General features: G+C 39.3%; 1 protein-coding gene across 3 annotated transcripts in view; it reads right to left on the minus strand.

The window, feature by feature from the left end:
• syt7b (synaptotagmin VIIb) overlaps window positions 1-20,784 on the minus strand; it is a 97,549-nt gene that overhangs the window by 71,133 nt on the left and 5,632 nt on the right. The window lies entirely within an intron of this gene.

Raw genomic sequence — 20,784 nt, forward strand, 5'->3', positions numbered from 1 at the left:
AGTATTTCACAAGAACAAAATATACGAGTCTTGTGTTACACGGCTAAGCTAACATGGGCTCGTAGAACAACAACGGAACACAGCTACTCAAGGCTGACCTAGTTTGTTACATTAATGGTAATGGTCTCCTCTCCCAGCGTGATGCATTTAATGTGAGAATGAGACCTGTGCTTGCTTGGATGAGTTATTTCCTACCTAAGACGTGTTGTGCTGTGTTAAACTGACTCACGAGTCGCTGTTTCAATTCACGCTCCGGAGCCGGGCCTGCTTGATTTGATGACCACAGGGTTTTGAGTGACCTCAGTTCCGGGTCTGCTTTCCAGCGTTTCTGCTTTCCAGCATAGTTCAGGTTTTAAAAAGTGTATTTACAAAAAGTCGTGTTGTAGGAAACAAAAAGCAAGAATAGTCATTGCCTTCAATGGTGTTCTCTGTAAGGAAACGTGTGCTTTGCAGCCGTCAGCATGCTGTATGCTGCTCCTTTCTAAATCAACCACCTGAATGAATTTTTCCCATAGACAGGGGCAGACTGGGACAAAAATTCAATTCAAAATAGAAAATATAACGGAATATTCTTATCTTCCGTAGTCCAGTAAGGGGGCTTTCACATCTGGGACATGGGCCGGATTTGACAACACTTGACCCCAAAGTCCAGGTGTTTCATTAGAATGAACTATTAGCATGAATTATCAGTGATGTTGAATATAGCCTACAGTGTAACGGACCACCAGAGTTCATGCATAAATTTACACTTAAAAATTTACAATAAACACTATGCAGTTTAAACTACATGTGTAAAACTAAACACTACGTGAATGGGGCACAGCGGAAAGACAGCACAGAACAATGCTGCTAGTTCAGGGTTTTCATGTGTACTCCTATAGACCTACACTTTGCATCAAGCATTAAAACCAACTGTACCAAAACACAGAATTCGACTACTATATATTTGCTGTGCAGCTGGTCCCCCAGAGTTACCTATGATTGGGTCATGTACTTGTACTTTGGCACAGAGGTGTTTTGAGCTGTAACATCAACATGCTGGCATGCTCACAATAGATTGCTGCAGGGTTGATATATTTTTGTAGGTCAACCCGGAAGTTAACATCGCTCCGGTTGCCTCGACAAAAAGCCGATGGGATTTTTCTATTGGATTTGGGATTATTGCAGAAAATAAGATTGGTGGTTTATGAAGTTTATGATATTTATAAGTTTTGTTCAGAAAGGTAATCTGAAATTAATATAAATGCAACTGTGTGAAGAAAACAGCTAACACTGCCCTTTATCATGTTTACCATCTTAATATAGCTTGCATGTTACCATGCAAAATTTGCTAATAAATACAAAGTACAGCTAAGGCTGATGGGAAGGACATTAGGTTTGTGTTTGGTGACAAACCAAAGTATTAAACTTAATTTGAATTGTGATCTGTTGTTGGGTCCAGAAAGACAGAAGATTAGCAGTTGTATTATTATTATATCGTTTGGGGACCATAAATGTCTACACAAAAATGTGTGCCAATCCATCTAATAGAAGTTGAGATGTTCTGCAGGGTATGTGAAATATTTGTGGCACTACAGTTAATTGGGGATCACCAAAGTAATAAAGTAAACAAGATTCATCCTCTGGGCTCCATGGATATTGATACAAATTTCTATTAGTTATATATCCAATAGCTGTTGAGTTATTTTAGCCTGAACCAAAGACCTACTGACCGACATGGCTAAAAATAGACATTAACTGTATAATAGATATGTTATTATTTTCTTATCCCATGAATCAACCCAATCCTCTAAAATGATATCCGAAACACCCCCAGATGGAGAACTTGGTCTAAAAGAATCTGTCAGGCTGAATGCATTCAGGCTGAAAAAGGCTATAAGAAAGCATGCACCTCCTGAAGTTTAACTCTGTCAACTTCTTGTCACCCACCTACTGTTCTTCAGCGGTAACGTAGCAACAACTGCTCAGTAGCATACTTACTAGCGCGTGCCCTGGAGCAGTGTGACTGGCATTTTTAAACGGTGCTCTCTGACTGTCACCTTAATCACATAAACAAGAGAGTAAGGTAGGAACAGAGTCGAGCTGAGCACATAAACCCCACTTGCAGTGAGTGCAGTTAGATACTGTACACTACATTATACAGCCTAAACCAACCAAAGCTTATTATGCAGAACGTGGTACATGGTATATCTATTCTACTTGTTTTCTTTGCTTTGTCACATTGATTTAAAGAATGTAAACCAGGGTGAGGATTAATGTCAGACAGAACATGTAGGCAAGCTGGTGTAAAGGATTTTAGGATCTTTACAGTGAAGAAGATTAAAGTGCATGCTAGCTGGACCAATATTGATTTGAGAGTTTAAAAAATTGTTAAACATATACTGTATCTGACAATTATTTCTAATAAGGCACGCCTACATGGGCATAAATATTGCTTACTTAATGGTTAATATATTAAAAAATGATGAAACATTTAGAAATCCTTCATAGGTTAAGTAATAAATAAGAACAACTTTTGGGCTGCTACATGGTAAAAAATCATTTTACTGGTGAGTCAATAATATCTAAGTCAAGAATAAATGGTCACAGGTTTTTACTGTATAACCTAGAAGCAAAATTAATGAATGAATAAAGCGTTCTTAAAACAATTCATCAAGTCAGCAGTTGTATATTGTAATGAGTTGTTAATAAATGGATTGTGATGCAAGAGGAGGATAAATAGAGATTTTTCCCAACTGGGCAACCATAAAGTTGTTCTTATTAATAACGATATATGAAACATAAATAAACTACTATTCATTTACTATTAATAAATCCATGACACAACATATGAACCATTTATAAATGTTGACTGAAATGTGGTAACAAATCTTGAACCTTAAATTTGGTCAAGGAAAACAAGTGGGTCCAAACTTGTCTATGAGAACAAACTTTGGAACAGCAACACTCTTTAAGATTTATACCGTACAAGTATTTGGATAGAATCACAATCCCAACATTAATCAACCAACTTGCAGAAATGTGGATTTGTCCTATTTTGAAAATAGCAGGAAAGGTTGCTAAACCAAAACACTGCTTCATAATTTAACATATTTTTTTTCCTTTCTCTGCTCACTTGTTACTTATTAGCCAACATGCACGCTGATAACGATAAAGTATGTCAGACATAAAGTATGTTATCTGCCACACGCACCAGCTTAATGAGAATGTTGGGACATGTTGCCCAAAAAAGCAGACTGACATGGTGACTTTGTGTGCTCTTCTGTGCCCTGTGTGGCTTTACAGTAAAGTCTACTGTTGGATCAATTATTGTTTCAGTGATTTATGCAGCTTTTGTAGGCATAAATAATATCTTCAAAGTCACTCATGCATGGAGACAAACGTGCAAAGACAAAAAGACAGGTTGTGATGTACATGGCAAAGATGAGTAGTGCTAGAGACAGACAAAAGTGATCAGGAGTGTGTATGTGATGTGTGTGTGTGTGTGTGTGTGTGTTAGAGTGTGTGTGTGTGTGTGTGTGTATGTGTATGTGTGTGTGTGTGTGTGTGTGTATGCACTGGTAAGTAGGTTGGACTCCAAACAGCCTCAGGACCAGCAAGATCATCAGTCAGATCCTGTCACGTCTGTTGTCTATCTGACAAGAGAATGTCTTGCTCATGGAGGAGCTGTACTGTCATCCTACGCTTTAGTTTGCACCCGTTAACAAAGAATCCCTGACGTACTCATCACCTATCACATCAGGATGATGATAAAGATGCCAATGATTAGAAATGGCACAGCTTTAAGGTCACAATCAGAGACAGGAACTTGACCACACCATTGTTTTCTGCTGCATTCACATTTTCCTCAGATGGTCCCATTTCCTGAGTTGAGAAGTCATTCTTCTGACTTCGGTGTGTTCATGAACTTTAAGTTGTAATGTGGGAATAAAACAGGACGCTACAAAGAAGATGTGTGGTATTTTATTGCTCAGAGCGTTTAAAAAATATCTGTTATACATATCATATATCTTATTTATTAGCATTAACAGTCAGGTTACAATTACAACATAATACCATATTTAAAACTACATGTGAGAAAAAAATGTATATGCAATACGTAATACAGATAAAAGGAAAAGCAAAGATTGGGGAGTAAGAAGAGACAAACTGTGGTTGAAATAAAAACAGTAGAGTCCTTAGCATGGGTCAACCTTGACAACACTGCATCCTGCATACAATGTACCTTGATTGCCGAGCTCCTTTAAGATTTAAGAATAGTTGCATTTAAGCATTTCAGACTTATATTTGCTGAAATGTAAGTCATTCATTGTATTTTTTTAGCAGATTGATGCATGTGAATCAACATGATTTAAAATCATTTAATGATGCAGTGAATTAATCCATACATTACAATGAATTCATATGCCAGAATGGTAGTTTTCATGAAATGTGATGAGAGTGTGGGTTTTGTCAGCTCAACAGACTGTGGCAAAGGTCTATGAGTTATCTTTTAATAGACACCAGAATGGTTGACTCACCTATTGGCATTTCATATTGGTTTTGCATTTATTTTTCATTCCCCCAGCAAGGAGATTTTCTCTAGTTAAAAGCCATTTGGAGGCATGCCAACAGGCATTTAGGAGAGTCTTGTTGCTTGAGATAGATCAACCCAGATGAGGACAAAAACAATTAGGCATGAGAGTCCCTTGTCTCCTACAATTTGTTATTACTTCATTTAAACTTGGAAAATTTAATGCAATCTAAACCTAATTGAAATAACAAAAACTTCACTTCACAGTGAAAACAAGCACAACTATTTCAAATTAATTTATTAGAACAACATTTTAAATCCAAATTTCAAATCCATATTTCCTCCATGACAATGTGGCATATTCTATTAATCAAAACATTAAAATATTGGTTATACTCCACAGCAGTAAGAATGATCTTGTGCTCTTTAATTCGTTGGAACAAAGCTTTAACCCACAGTGACACTTTGGGTAAAGAGAAAAAAATGGCTTGTTCATTGTTTCAGTAGTGAATGTCTCATCAAAGCAAAGGCTATGTGTCATGTTGGACAGACGAGCCGCAGAGACGGGTATTCAAAAGCAGTTTATCAAACTTTGGGAAATAGAAGAAAAAGTACGACACTGTAAACAGAAGAGAGAAGCAAGACAGAACTGTGAAATATCAGGCTGTTCTCATGAACTATTCATGCCTGTAGCTACGAAAAGCATAGCACTGTAATTTGTATGTATTTCACGTATTTATTACAAAAATCACCACATTGACTGCTGCTGTATGAGATTGTTTGGGTCAACGTAAAACACTAGCCTTTCAAGCACGGGAGACTTATCACATTGGGGGCAGCAAGTCCAGTTCGGACCATGTCAAGGAGCATAGACTGGTAGCTGGAGAGGTGCCAGTTCAGCTCCCAGCCACAGTTGAAGTTCTCTTCAGCAAGGTCCCAACTGCTTGGAGTGCAGAGTATGTGGCAGCCGCAACACTCTGGCATCTTTCCAACACATGTGCATTTGTGTGTATTTCCTCTGTATGTGAAATTCCCCAAGAGGGACAAATAAAGTTATTCATACTGTTACTATTATGTTACTAGTCTTACCACTGATGTAGCTAACAATGCAAGGTTTTTGCCTAGCAACACTAGAGGAAAGTCCATGGAGCCAATGAAATTAATTGTTTTGTTTTGATAGCGGTGGTCACCTAAAACATTGGGATTACTCGTCTCTGGATGATGACTACCAAAGGAACTATAATAGTATGTCTAGGACCTGTTTCTCGGTTGGACGTGGATTATGTAGTTATGTAATTATCTAAGCATTTCTATATTTTGCAGACAACATGGAACTTCAGTACAAATTGTTTAACAGGCAGTTGACATCAGAATACTTTGTGTGTTGTGATGGTTAGATGGGATGTTTCAACTCTCCCTGGTCAGTTAAAAGATTTCCCTGTTGTCATAAAGATGGAATTAACTTTGGAGAATAATTACAACAGTATAGGTGGTGCAGTGAAAACTTATGCATGCTGAGGAAATGTATAGCGGTGGAAGACCCGAATAACCAAAACTTTAATGAGGGAAGGTGCTTAATATATAACCAATGATATATCAACACTCACCTTCAGCTCATTTTTGTCTGAATTCTGAGCCAGGGTGTACCAGTTTGTACAACAAAGAGTTTTATTACATCCGCTGAAACTTATGAAAGCTATGCATGTTTTAAAAAACAACCCTTTGAAGATCTGAAAGTGTTAGGCTACACAAAACATTGAATAGAGTGCACTGACTTCATGTTTGCAAGTCCAATATCTGTGAATATGTCTTTTTCATGCACTCAGTCCACCTACCTTGCCTTTTCTTGCCCACTTTCTTCACTTTCTCTTAAGCCCTATTCACACAGGTCTAGTATAACCAGGGGACCTCATTTGATTTTAAAATTGCTCCCCGACGTCTGTGTTTTGTGCATTTGCACAAGATGATGTCAAGGCTCTGTCAAAACTTTAATTTTTAATTGCCAATGCAGCCAATACAACCCTGAATCACAGAGATGCAGATTTGCACTGGACTAATATTATAACACAACCTCTGTATTTTGCAAAATATGCTAGGTCATTTGTGGTAGAATTTTTACTTGACAAATTACAGACATGGCAGATTCACACGATTTTAAGATCACAGACTACCTCTGTAATTATTACAAATAACTAGAGCTCCCCAGGTAATACTAGCCCTGTGTAAATAGGGCTTTAGTTGTGTGTTGGATCCTTGTTGCTCAAGACATGTTATTTAATCTGGTCTAATCCCTAAAGAGGCTAGAATAGTTAAATTGAGAAAAGTGTGACTTAATGGTGTTTCCTTTTTTTGCTCTAAATAAGGAGGACATTTATCACATTATGTTTGTGTGATCCAGAGTTGGGGGGTGCCCTAAAAGACTGGAGATTAGTGGCCAGGGTGGTTCAGTGGGTAGAGCAGGCGCACATATACTTCTGGGTCCAGGGTTTGAGTCCGACCTGTGAAAATTTCCTGCATGTCTTTCCCCCTTTCTCTCACCTAGCTGTTCTGTCCATTAAAGGCGGAAATGCCCACAAATAATCTTTTTAAAAAAAAGAATGGAGGTTATATAAACCTATATTATGTTTAATCCATTAGTATGGCCCAGAACAATAAATTGTTTTGTCCAAAGACATTCATGTTGAGTGTATTTTTCATACACCAACACTACACAGTGTATGCTACACCAGTCTAAGTCTCTGTTTTTAAACCACTGAGTAATTTCTCGATCTCAGTTGATCATTGGCTAAGCACCCTGTTGTTGCAACGCCTGTCAAGCTTTCTGTTCTCGCATGGTACATATGCAGTTTACATGATGGCAGATTTACCCCTCAAAGATCTTTTTTTAAACAATGGGTGCTTGATTTCAGATATGGAAGACTTCTCACTTCCCACCGTGAAGTCAATTGTGACAACTTAAAAGACAACTGTCACCAGCAGATTTTATCAGCTGTGGCTAACAAACTAATTAAGCTAACAACTCTGGCTAACTTTTTAATGTCCTCAGCTGACTCGTTTTTAAACAAAAACCTAGTAAAAGAGGCGCAAAACTTGATGGCCATATGCTAATGCTATTTTGGGTAATGTGAGCTAGGGTTCCTAGAGCATTAAACCACCACAAATCCAATACAGAGCAGGACAGAGCTACTAACGTTTCTAAGCTCAGTTACTATTTTAAAAAGGGAGCTAATTAGAAGGAAATGCTAAAAATCGCATATGACTTTAGAACAGTGTTTATTTCTTCAAACTTTTGGTTTCTTTGATCACACTATGGTAATAGTTTTCATGTAAATACTTGTAGTAAATACTTAGTACTAGGGAAAACTGTCTGATACTGTGTACAAAATGTTGTAAGCATTCACTATTTATTCAGACATGGTGCTATTTATGTTTCAACCTTGTGCACTTAAGCACATTTATTTAATCTTCAGATATTGTAAGCCAGGACCCAATTAATAGAATACTGCACCAAAATGGGTCACCATGGTGGATACCTACAATTAATCAGGTCGACATTGTGTAATATGTACAACAGACCCTCAGTAACATTACTGCTTCTGGTTTTCCTGTTATGTTTTACAGATATCTTTGCAGCCTATATTTGAATAATCAACTTCCTGCACTGCTGATAAATGTTATATTTCTGTGATGAATATGCTCCACACAGACACAGACACAGACACAAAAACACCACACACACACACACACACACACACACACACCACACACACACACACACACACACACACACACACACACACACACCACACACATCATTTATCCAAACCTTTTAGGTGATAGAGCTCAAAGAGCTAATTGCCACTAAGATTGTGCAGACGTAATACAGCTGATCATTCTTACTCAAACAATACATTGATATTCCTGTTTATTCAGTATTGTGAACAACAGCTCAGTAGTTAGTACTGCAACCAGAAACCATGAGGGTCCTAGGTCTTTTAGTTTTTTATGTTCTTCTCATATTTGTGCGTGTTTCCACTGAGTGCTCTGGTGTCCTCCATGTTATTTCACCATATCATTCACTTCAGCTTGTACTCGTCAATTATCCATCTGCCAACCACCGATACCATCTGATGCTATTAAATTTGGAAATCCCACCCACCTGTGCACAAAACTATTGTTTCTTAATCAGACAGTTACTACACACCACACATACCTTACCATTATCTCGTATCCGTATTTGAAGGAACACAAATTTACTGAAGCATAACAGAAACAAAGGAAGGTGAAACTTTAGTCATGCATTATCCATTGTTATCACAGTAACCAATTTGGTTTTACACACTTATCTTTGACCTGCCTGCTGATGTGTCAAAATGTCACTTTGAGAATTAGAAATTAAGTTGCAAATACAGTAGCGAATGTGATTGTGAATGTTAGTGTGAGCCCTTTGATAATACTGGCTGCCTGTCCAAGATGTTCAATCAGTTGTGGGAACTTGGTGGTGCATACATCCTACTCTTAGAGGCCAGACTCTCATAATGGTAGAAAGTAAAAAATATTGTTGTAGATATTCTGCACAAAAATGAGAATTACTTATGTGTATCAAGTGTGTTCAGATAGCAGCCTGATTAACTGGTTTGGATTGGTTTATACTCTGGAGTTATCTGCAAGCGATTGGATACCCAGAAGACGTCAGCCCATAAAGGGAGCCAGACAGACCTGTGGATGCTGGGTAAAGACTCTTATTCCTCATCTTTCAGCCCAGCCACACAAGACCACATTTGTTGCAGAAGTGTAATTATAAAATGTTGGATGTGTCACACTGATGGCTGTTTTTGTGGGGAATAGTAGGGGTGAGGCTACCATTAAATGATCTTTGTTCTGTCCTGTTTACTGACTGCAGGCAAGTAACTGTAAATTGTTTTCTGTTTTCATTTGCTGCACTGTACTCCCTTTTTATTATGTTGCTCACTTTAAGTCTTCTTTTGTACCAAGCTGATACAAAATATAAATACTATGAGACCGTGAAAAATAGGAGTATCTTTCCAACTACTTACAGGAGAAAAAAAAAAGGAGAAACTATATGCCTAGGAGTTAAAGGGACTACAGTCCATATTCAGAACATTAAAGTAAAGGAGCAAACAAATATTTGCTCTGTAAAGATACTGCATAGTGGAGTAATGGCATCCTTAGTCTGGATGAAGGGAAGTACGTTTCCAGGATAATTGCCTAACATCTGGTGCGTGAGCCACAAATGTCCCTCATATTCCGCTCTCTGTGAGTTGCCGTTTTTATAACACCAAATTTCTTTGGGAAACAACAACAAACTTCGAGTTAACAAGCTACATCCTGAAAATGGCAGGTTTTGAAACAAATGGTGTAAGTGCGTTGGTATCAGACACTGAGGGTTGGAATAAAGTGTTGGTATTGGGGGAGAGTTTGTGCGGAGGCAATCCCAGACCACTTTTTTTAATGTCAAGAACAGTCCTTTTAAGTAGCTGTATAACATCATGCCTTGTAGAAAAAGTCTGTAATATTAAGCCTGGTAATGAGAGGGCCGAGGCAGAAAAGAGTTTGGTTCTGAAAAATCAAAGCCCTGTAGCATACTATAAATAATAAGTCATTATTAAAAGTAGATCATTTTAATATTGGAATCAAGCTTAAATCTATTGTCATGATTAATTTAATACTCTCTCTAATATGGTATATCTAATTCATAAGAGAAGTCAAGCTCTCCTCACTGAACTCTACTTTGCAACGCCCGAGGGGCATAACAATGGTAACCTAATGCACCTTGCCATTAAGTGCATGAAGCTGCTGGATGATTATCTGTGTTCTTTAGACCGGTGGGTGTGTCTGTGAGGCTCCAGGCACAGGATCAGATTTACCCAGACACACAATGGTACTGACATTAAACATATAGGAGCATATAGCCGATATCACGTAACCAGACGGCGGTCTCCTAGTTTTTGTATAATATCATCCGTTTTGCATAACTTTTTGTGCAATATCATACGAACCCGTTCAAGAGAACGCGTTGCATATTTACTTGGGCTTAGGAACCATCTTTTTTGAATTTGCAGTGTAAAAAGCCAGAGACATGAAGGGTGAGGGGGGGGCAAAGAAAGATTTACATTTGGACCACCAAAAATATACTTGGCCAGCTAATTTAGTGGCAGGGCGACCAATGCTTAAAAATATTCTATTTTTGTTATGGTGTGCAATTTAGGCAAAACAATGGTTGCTTTTTCTAAAAATAGAAACTTTTTTTTAATATATTTACTATTTCTACTTACTATAAACAAAAGCATTTCTTGTCCGATTACTCGATTAATCAATTAAATAATTGGTAGAATACTACCGTAACACTGTGATAACTTTCCAAATTGATAAAATCATTTTCCATTCTTGGGCAACTTTTTTATCAATTATTTGAGTACTTTTTCCATCACTAATAAATGTATCTTGTATTCTAAGTTTGTCTATGTCATTGTTGGGCATGTGTGCCCCTGTGGGTGCAAATAATTACTCAGACATGCAAGGTGACTCACCAAAGAGCCTTAAGCGAGATAAAGAGAAAGCGAGTAAAGAGAAGAGACAGCGGGATGGGGAGACAGGCGGGTGAAAGATTTGAGGAAAGGGAATATAAATGATGACTGAGAAGTTGTTGCAAAATGAAAACGTGGATGTACAATCTTTCATTTAAAACGTCTCAGAAGTCTAACTGCTGGCTGAGGAGAGGTTGAGCAACGTCAAGAATGGCAAAATCATGTAGGAGCAGCGTTTGTAAAATTGGGTTCCCTTTTTGTTTGTTGTCTTACAAGCATGCAGTTGACGCAAAACACCATGCATTCCTGCCAATGGTTTCACTGTTCCATTAATCAACGTGGCGGTAATGCACCAAGAAATGCATTAATGCCCCATGAAAGGCAAGCAGGAAGAAGACTATTAACCAGTAAACCGGTGTTAAGAATGTAAATGTTTTATGAGGAAGGAAATGCATTCAACACGTTAGGCCTCAAGGATTTACACAATGCATTTTGGTGAGTTACACTAAATGCAAACAAAAACTTTGTTCATTACATAAAACTCCACAGGGCAGCTTTAATAAATCAGTTTTAACTTACTAAGATTTGTTAAAAATAAACTGTTTTGGTAATATATATAAACAAAAAATGTCAATAAATATGTACATTACGAAAATGATAATGTTGATTTTGTAGCTTTTTGCACGGTACTATTGCATTTTGGCCATTAGAGTTTCTCATCACTGTTTGCTCGCACCACCACACTTTCTGTCTTTTTTTCAAATCAGCTGCATTACAATGTCAACTTAACACCACTTAATTTAACCTAAAATAATGCTTTCTTTGATGGAAAACCCCTTAGTTCCACAGACATACAGGAGTTTCTTTTTATTTAATTTTATAAACATGAAAGCCTCTTTTTCACCAGAGGGTCAAAGAATAAATGCTTTTATCAATACTTAATGGAATCTTTTATTCATATATCTTGCCTGTGGGATAAACATTGTTTGTCCACCAAGCTGTCCATCCAGTCTTACTGCTAATCTAACAAACCACTAAATATGGATATACTGTACTTACATAATCTTTCTGTCAACAACAGAGAAGGCAGATGTAACATTCTTTTAACTGTATGATTTGAGCCAACTTAGGCAATGTCTTTAGTGTTGGAACCAACCTATGTGATAAATGAACATGAACATTAAACACAAGTGAATCAAAGCTTTATTTTATCAAGCGAATCTGGATGGATGATGTAACAAGTTGTAACTGTTTTTGGGGCATGGAGGAAAGAAGAAATAGAATGATTACTGAAGCCTGTGAGAGTCTTATTTAAACAATCACTCTTATGCTGAGTTGCAGATGCTAATTCCTTGCTTTTTGCTTTTAAATCCACCAGTATTTACATATTGCTAAAAGCCCCACCTTAAATATGTAAAGCCTTAAACATAACTGTGAAACAAAGCTACTGTTAACTGTATTCAAACTGTATCTCAGCTATGGATGAAATGCAGTGCAACTAAATCAAAAAGAACAGATTTTACCTTCCGTCAATCTCTCAGTTTATCCTCCTTAGTGACTCTGTAACCCTTCTTCTCCCTTTCTACAACAAATTCCAGCAGACATACAACTCATTTTCCCTCACACATCCACACACAGTTCCCTGTCACATAGTTGCACACTCTTTCCCTTTTTATTTATTTTTTTCTTTGCTATTTATCTCAGCCTCTGTGTGTCTGATTTGTGTGCTCCTGTGATCCATGCAGCATGCCATTGTTTTATGATTCTGGGCCTCAGTGCCACAGCAATCTAGGACAACATCACAAGGAGCAGACGCTGCAAATACTGTGGCATACTGTATGTAGAATAAAGAGACACAAAGAGACAGACATAGAGAGGGGGACCATTGATGAATAGAGAGGTTACAACATGACAGTTTTTTTTTGCTGGCACAGTTTTAAAAAGATAGAGAACAGACCATAGTCTGCTGATGTTATCTGAGCTAATCTTCATCATATCTATCTATTTTCTGTCTGAAAAAAATGATGGAGCATTTTATCCACTGAAGCTTGTCTTCCTCAGGTGCATCTTTTTTGAGGACATGACAAACCTGAAAGTAGCCTGAAAAATTCAGGATTTGGTTTTGCATTCTCTTCTTATCCAACTTGAGAATATCCCACATATCCCTCTTGATGGTTCCTCTAAATTATTCAAAGCATTATTTATAAATAAACACTGACTTGGTCTGTACCCAGCTGTCTGGTTCACTCTCCTGTAACTCAGAAACCTCTAGCAACCAATCCCTCCAACTGAGTAAACAACCATAAAACTTCCCAACCAGCCCCAAAACATTAGTTTTTGTGTCCTTACTGTACCTCGCCATAAACTTGATTCCCCTGCTTTTTTTCCTTCATTTTCGAATATTTTCTTTCTTTTTTAGGCGTACTTGAGGCTTAGCAATGTTGGTCTGTTTGTTAGTTGGTCCACCACTTTGGTGTAGTTATCCAATATCTCAACAACTATTGGATATTTGGAAATGAACAGACAAGGTGGAGGTATAAAATTCCACCTTGGAGATTGATGCCAGGAAGGTTACATCAGACTCTAGTATTGTGAATATACTGAACCCTCTCATAAAGTATAGCTGTAGTTAACCCATAGTTCCTATAGTAATCCATCTTTCATTTTGATGCCAAGCAGTGTGTCAGATCCCTGTTAAAGCCTGGTCAGGCGTGTAGTCACAAACACATGTTAATTGGATTCACATGTTGATAACATTTATATTCAGGCTGATCTCTAACACTGTTTTACCCTGTCTCAATGTGTATGTCTGAGAGGGATAAAAATGTCTGAGCTTAGTAGTGCATGACGGTAGAACTATTGCATATTTAGGGTCTCAGCTGGCCCAGCCTTGGGATTTTTGTTCTATGTTTCAAAGATGAATGCGGATATACATATTAACTCCCCACTTTCTGTAAACTATCTTTTTATACTCTTCCAATCACCTCGCCTTTGCTTACTCTCCTCTCATCTCTCCAAAATCCTCAATGGAATGCCATCGTTGCCCTCCATCCTCCTCCTTTCCCTCCCTCTCCATTCTTGGCCACTTTCCATCACTGCAATCTCAGCATTTTGAATGTATGATGGTATTAGATATTAAGGAGAAATAAAAAAACATTAAAACTAAAGGGAAAGACAATTGAAGGAGAAAGCAGCAGAAGTGATGCTGGTGCAGGAGAACATCAGCTTGACACTGAGGCAAAAATGGATGAGGACATTGCTACACATTGCAAACACAGACACACACTCATTATGCATGTGCAAACACCCTGATTTACAAAAGGGTTGGGACCCACCATTTTCCTAACCTGTAAACAAACACATTCATATTTCTCCATCTCATTTCCCTGTGATGGGGACCGTGTGTAGATAGCTAATAACAAGAATATGGCAATTACATTTATCAGTGGCAGTGTGCAGGTGGTGGGCGTTTAGTTATGGAAAATATTGGTTGCTTGTATCAAAAGGTTGTTCTGGTCATACCCGGCTTTTAAAAGCACTTTATATTATATATGTGCATTTATACTTTCAGTTTTATAAATAGCCTTTCTGTTTTTTTGTGGATCCTCAAACACAAATTCACTACATCCACTGTAATATACACAACACTCTCATAGTGGTTGCTAGACAAACATCAGACAATAAGAGCAGTGCACCAAGAGTGAGCAGACTACTGATGAGTGAAGGGAGGAGAGAATACCTATTTGTAGTCAATAGTAACCCAAGAAATACATGGGTACTGCACAGATAAAACATATATCAAAGGGAAGGATTACTGTGTTGCACAATCACGAAGGAAATATACAAGAAAACTAAAAAGCCAAATGGGAATTCAGTATGAGAAGTGCATTTCAATGCAACCTACTCAGAATTTTCTTAAGTTAATTCACTGCCTCTGCCTGTCCAGTCTGTTCTTCATGAGCGAGGCTGAGTCACCTCCATGCCCTCAGTGCCTCAGGAGAAGAAAGCTGCTGCAAATCTTTAGCTGCTGCTCAGCAGCCCTGAGACGGACACAGCGTCCGCATAGTGACCAGGTGCTGAAGGCTGAAGTAGACATCATCCTTGGGGGCTCCATTCAAGGCAAGCCACCTCATCCAGCAACACACACCTCTGCTTTCATCGGTGGGGGAGAAACAAAAGTCAGAATTGCCTGGCCTCAGACCAGAGTGAAACTGGCAGCTGAAGGTTGACGGGGAGGGGGAAGAATCTTAAATTCTCAGACACCACGAAGTGTGAATTGTCAGGTCAGACATTGTGCTTCTGTATGAAACAGAGGGGATTGTTTCATGATAGGATGTGGCAGAGAAGCCAAAGAGACAACGCTACAGCTAAAACAATAAATGGATTGATCAATAATTGACAGAAAGAAATTTGTAACTATTTCGATAATCATTTAACATTAAAGTAATTTATCAAGCGTCAAGACTAAAAGTACAGCCATGCTGGCAGCTATATGACACTGTACTGAGTATGTAATGGTGCTTTAGGATAAATGCTAATGTAAGCATGCCATAATGCTCACAGTGACATTGTTAACATGCTGATGTTTAATAGGTACAATATTTAGCATGCTAACACCTGTTAATTAGCACCAATTACAAAGGAGGCCTACAGCAGAGAGATATTTTAGTATGGGCTGTGTTGCCAATCTGAGCCAAGAACCCGCCCACATGCAAAAAGAAATAAATAAATCGGCCTATTGCCTATTGCCTCTGGTCTTCTTTTTTCTCATTACAATTTGTCAAACTAATAAGACCAATCTGTCAACACTATCAAAAGACCATTATTGCCTTAGAAATGTGCCACTAACATGGTTAAAATATATACATACAGTACATATGCAATATAGTGACTGATAATAAAAACAATAGATATCAGTATGAACGAATATTGATTGAGACATTATTGACCCATGCAGCTAGAGGTTGGATTAAACATCAAATTATGGGGAGTGATTTAGGTGATGACATGATTTGCCCCAACTCTCAAAAACCTTATACTGAAGCTAATCAAGCAAGGACTATCATGACCTCTTTCCCACCCCGGATTTAATAGAAACCAATTGTGGTGAATAATGTAAGACATTGTTCCAAGGACAGCTGCCTTAAAGAACCAAAGACCTTAGGCAGCTGAGCAGGTGTATTGTTATCCAGTACAGGCAGAAAACGTTAACGTTGGTGTTTCATTCCAGAGGCATACTTGTCAATCATTTATTGTGCACCATTTAAAAGAAAACACCAACTAAGTCTCTTCATAACACAAGTGAAAGTTTGCAAGAAAAGTAAAAGATGGGAATGTGCGCAAGAGCTAGGTATACACATCAGCTTTCCCTACAGGGTCCACACCTCCTAAGTGTGACGGACCTCCAGGATTCCACACGCTACCTGGACACAAGCTGGCGCCTGCTCTATCTCCGGGCGATGCTTTGGTTGGGATGTCTGATATAAGTCAGACAAAGTGTAAACCTAATTAACTGCGAACTAAACATTTGTGCTACATTTAAAAAAGTCCCTGAGAGCTTCTTTGCATTAGCTTATTTAATTATATTGCCTCTCTACTACCTGTTATGAATAATTTACCAGTCGGACATAAAGGTTTTTTGCCAGGAAGCGGAATCTAAAACTGGATCAGATGAAAGTGCAGTGTTTCGCTGAGGCACCAGTGTTTGTTGGTATTCAATCGCATTATCATAACATTTCAAAGTGACACAATGAAGAAAAACTGGAGGGTAGATTGAAAGAGTTAGTGAAAGAAGATGGGGGTTGGTACAGTAACAGAGATTTGTAAAGGAGAGGAAACAGAACAAAAGAGGAGTGAGGAAATGAAGGGTTGGGGTGTGACAGTGACAGCACTGCAGCCTTTAAAGATCATTGATGCTCCCTCATCAAACTTTTTACAAATCCAAGACTGTGTTTGTATGTGTCAGTGCATGTACATGCTGATGCTATTCTCTGTTTGGCATTAAAATCATGTCTGTGTGTAGGTCTGTCTCACCATCTGTTCCTGACGAGCCTGCTGATATCTCTTCTTATAATATCCTGTTCCCCTCTTTCAGTCTAGGTGGGGTGTACATGTTTTGTGACTCCTATTCATTGTCATCCATCCACCCATCCATCCATTCATCCATCCATCCATCCATCCATCCATTATAACAGCCAGCCATTAATCATCCATTTAAACAATACATTTTTGTGTCCTCTTCAATAATATGGGAAGTGCCAAGCACTCTTACTCTTGATGCAACAGTGATCCCCTTTCTTAAGCTTCTATTCTGCGCAGGAGTACAAACCACAAATAGCCCTTACTCCATCCATCAATCTTTATCCGCTTATCCAGTATTGGGTCGCGGGGCAGCAGCTCCAGCAGGGGACCCCAAACTTCCCTTTCCCGAGCCACATCAACCAGCTCCGACTGGGGGATCCCGAGGCGTTCCCAGGCCAGGTTGGTGATATAATCCCTCCACCTAGTCCTGGGTCTTCCCCGAGGCCTCCTCCCAGCTGGACGTGCCTGGAACACCTCCCTAGGGAGGCGCCCAGGGGGCATCCTTACCAGATGCCCGAACCACCTCAACTGGCTCCTTTCGATGCGAAGGAGCAGCGGCTCTACTCCGTGCTACTCACAGATGCTTCTCAACCTATCTCTAAGGGAGACGCCAGCCATTCTCCTGAGGAAACCCATTGCAGCCGCTTGTACCCTGGATGTCTTGACCATAGCTGAGGGTAGGAACAAAAACTAACCGGTAGATCGAGAGCTTTGCTTTCTGGCCTAGCTCTCTTTTCGTCACAAGGGTGCAACAAACTAAATGTAATACCACATCCGCTGCGCCGATTCTCCTTCCATGGTATTTAAACTCCTTCACTTGGGGTAAAGACGCATTCCCTACCTGAAGAAGACCCTCTATTGGTTTCCTGCTGAGAACCATGCCCTCAGATTTAAAGGTGCTGATCCTCATCCCAGCTGCTTCACACTCGGCTGCGAACCGATCCAGTGAGTGCTGAAGGTCACAGACCAATGATGCCATCAGGACCACATCATCTGCAAAAAGCAGCGATGACATCCCCAGCCCACTGAACTGCAACCCCTCCCCACCCTGACTATGCCTCAATATCCTGTCCATAAAAACTACAAACAGGATTGGTGACAAAGCGCAGCCCTGGCGGAGGCCAACCCTCAGCTGAAACGAGTCCGACTTACTGCCGAGAACCCGGACAAAGCTCTTTCTGCCTTACTCATCCTGAAAATAAAGTATACACCACTTTAAGTTTGTTGTTGCAAGCAGTGGGTTTCCAAGGAGGTTTTGTTCCATCAGAAGCTTAGAGATCAACAATCAGTGCCAAACAGAGGGCTTGTGAGAAGCTTGACCTTCTCCAAGAAGCCTCACTGTTCATTCAGCTGTTAGAAAAGAATGATGGACTCCCGGGTGGCACAGAGGCACAGAAGAAACGCTATAGTGCCCGTAGTACTGCAAATTGGCAGTGTTTGCTGGTCACGTCTTTGCAAACCTATCACCATACAAGAATGTTGATACTGGACAAATAACACCCTGATGACTCTAATGAAGTTTTTACATATTCAATGCCATGTTCATATTCATGCCAAAACATTTTTAGGTGGGTGCATTTTTAGGTCTTTACTTGAGAGGACAGCTTAAAGCGGGAAAGGGGAGAGAGAGGGGGAGTGACGTGCAGCAAAGGGCTACAGTTCGGAATCGAACCTGCAGCCATGGTGCACATACTCAACCTGGTGAGCTACACGGCGTGAGTTCTCCCTTTCTACAATGTCTTTGCACAGAAACCATTGATGGTATGGGAAGATTGTAGTAATGGCAACTAATCTATCTGGTTAGGGCTAAAACAGAACCTGGTTAGAGTTAAAGTTATGGTAGGCAATTTATTTTTGGCGTTGTTGGGCAAAAATTTCGTAATAATGTTTTAGCATATTATAATTCAAGTAGTCTGAGAGAAAACTAAACCTCTGCATCTCCTCCTGGGTCTGTTTCCAGGCTTTTGAAAATCTAGTCGATGTCCAGCCAATCACAGGTAGTTTCAGAGACGGTGCCTGTGCAACATAGAAGGAAGAGGGAGAGCTGTGGGAAAAAGTCTTACTCTACTTCAAATTCTGGCATGATTTTGCTTTCTACCCACTGCAGCTTAAATACAAAGGAGAATATTAATTGCACGTCTGTGCTGGCACATTAACTCTGGTCTCCTGTATGAAAGTAAGACACCAAACCACCACCACACCCTGACTTTAACCCTCGCTACATAAAGGTCACACTATTTCCTGCACTGGATTTGGCATTAGATGTAAATCGTGAGGAGCAAACTCGCCCAACATGGACGTAAATGCACTGGACACTGGACTGCGTCTTGATTTGTGACTCCTATTGTTTGGTTTGGGCCCTTATGCTAATGTGGGTTGGAATCTGAACATAATAACCTAATGCATTACGACCTCATGGCTGACAGCTGAAAAGAAGTGGCTAGCATCACATGGTGGTCTACACACTCTCCAGGCCAGGGGTGGGCACTAGCAGAGGAAAGGAGCACAGCGGGAACTGGCTACTCCAAACTGAGGAGTAAATACAGATAGACATAAAGTGTGTGCGTGTGAAAATTCAACATTTGTTCTTTGCATCACACGTTCGAGTCAATGCTCCAATAAATCTGTTATGTTAATTCTATACAGAAGTGTTCTTCTGTCTCACCACACAAATCTTATCGAGACATCAGACTGAATATATTTAGTTGAAAAAACTCTTTTATTTTTTAGATACTTTAGCATTTGTCAGCATTTTACCAAACAGAAGAGCTTCTTTTTAATTCCTGTGTCTTTCTCCTCTTAACTGTTTCTGTGTACAGTGTCTGGAGACAAGTATTGCTTCAATGAGCTCACTGATTAAAAGGCATAGTGTAGCCAATGAATCTTTCCCTCTGTTGCGTCCTCTTCAAAAGTACTCACTACTGTGAGGCATACCATAGATATTCTCTCAAAATATAGACTGCCTATCTCTCTGCCTCTGTCTCCAATTATCTATTTCTGTCTTTCTCCACCAGCCCCCTATATCTGTCAGTAACATTGTCAACCCACACTGTTAGTACAGTGGTGCTTCCTGATTCCCAAATCTATTCTCCGCCATCTCTGGCTGTCTGTTTTCTTTGTGCGTTACTACATAATTGCAAGACACTAGGTAAAACTCAGACATCACGGTAAACAGGGTCAAACGAGACAAGAGACAGAACCCAGACAAATGTAGCGAACAATGAGGATGCTGTCTTTAGCATGTAGATGCTGCTGCAACAAACTAACCTAACCAGACACCACACATGCAATACCCAAAATACACTAAATGTTGAAATGGTTTTGTCATTTCCAAAACAGGTTTGTGATTGGGATGTTAACTACAACATTTAGATAGGAACAGATAATGGCTTTCAATATTTATCACCTCCATGCAACATTAAACACAAACTGACAAGCTGATGTTAGGGACCGTATCAAAAGGGCCTGCAAAATGGAAATAGCTTTCTCTTTTTTTCACAGATACATTAAAAAACTTTATTTGTGTGGTCTTTGTCACATTGTATGTGCAACCTCCTTTTTTCAAAAGGATGCAATATGACCAAATGATATTAATGAGTGATTTAACACCAGGCTGATCCCATGCAGGAAGGATCACGGGTT

This window comes from Etheostoma spectabile, chromosome 1 (assembly GCF_008692095.1).
Source record: "Etheostoma spectabile isolate EspeVRDwgs_2016 chromosome 1, UIUC_Espe_1.0, whole genome shotgun sequence".
Lineage (NCBI taxonomy): Eukaryota > Metazoa > Chordata > Actinopteri > Perciformes > Percidae > Etheostoma > Etheostoma spectabile.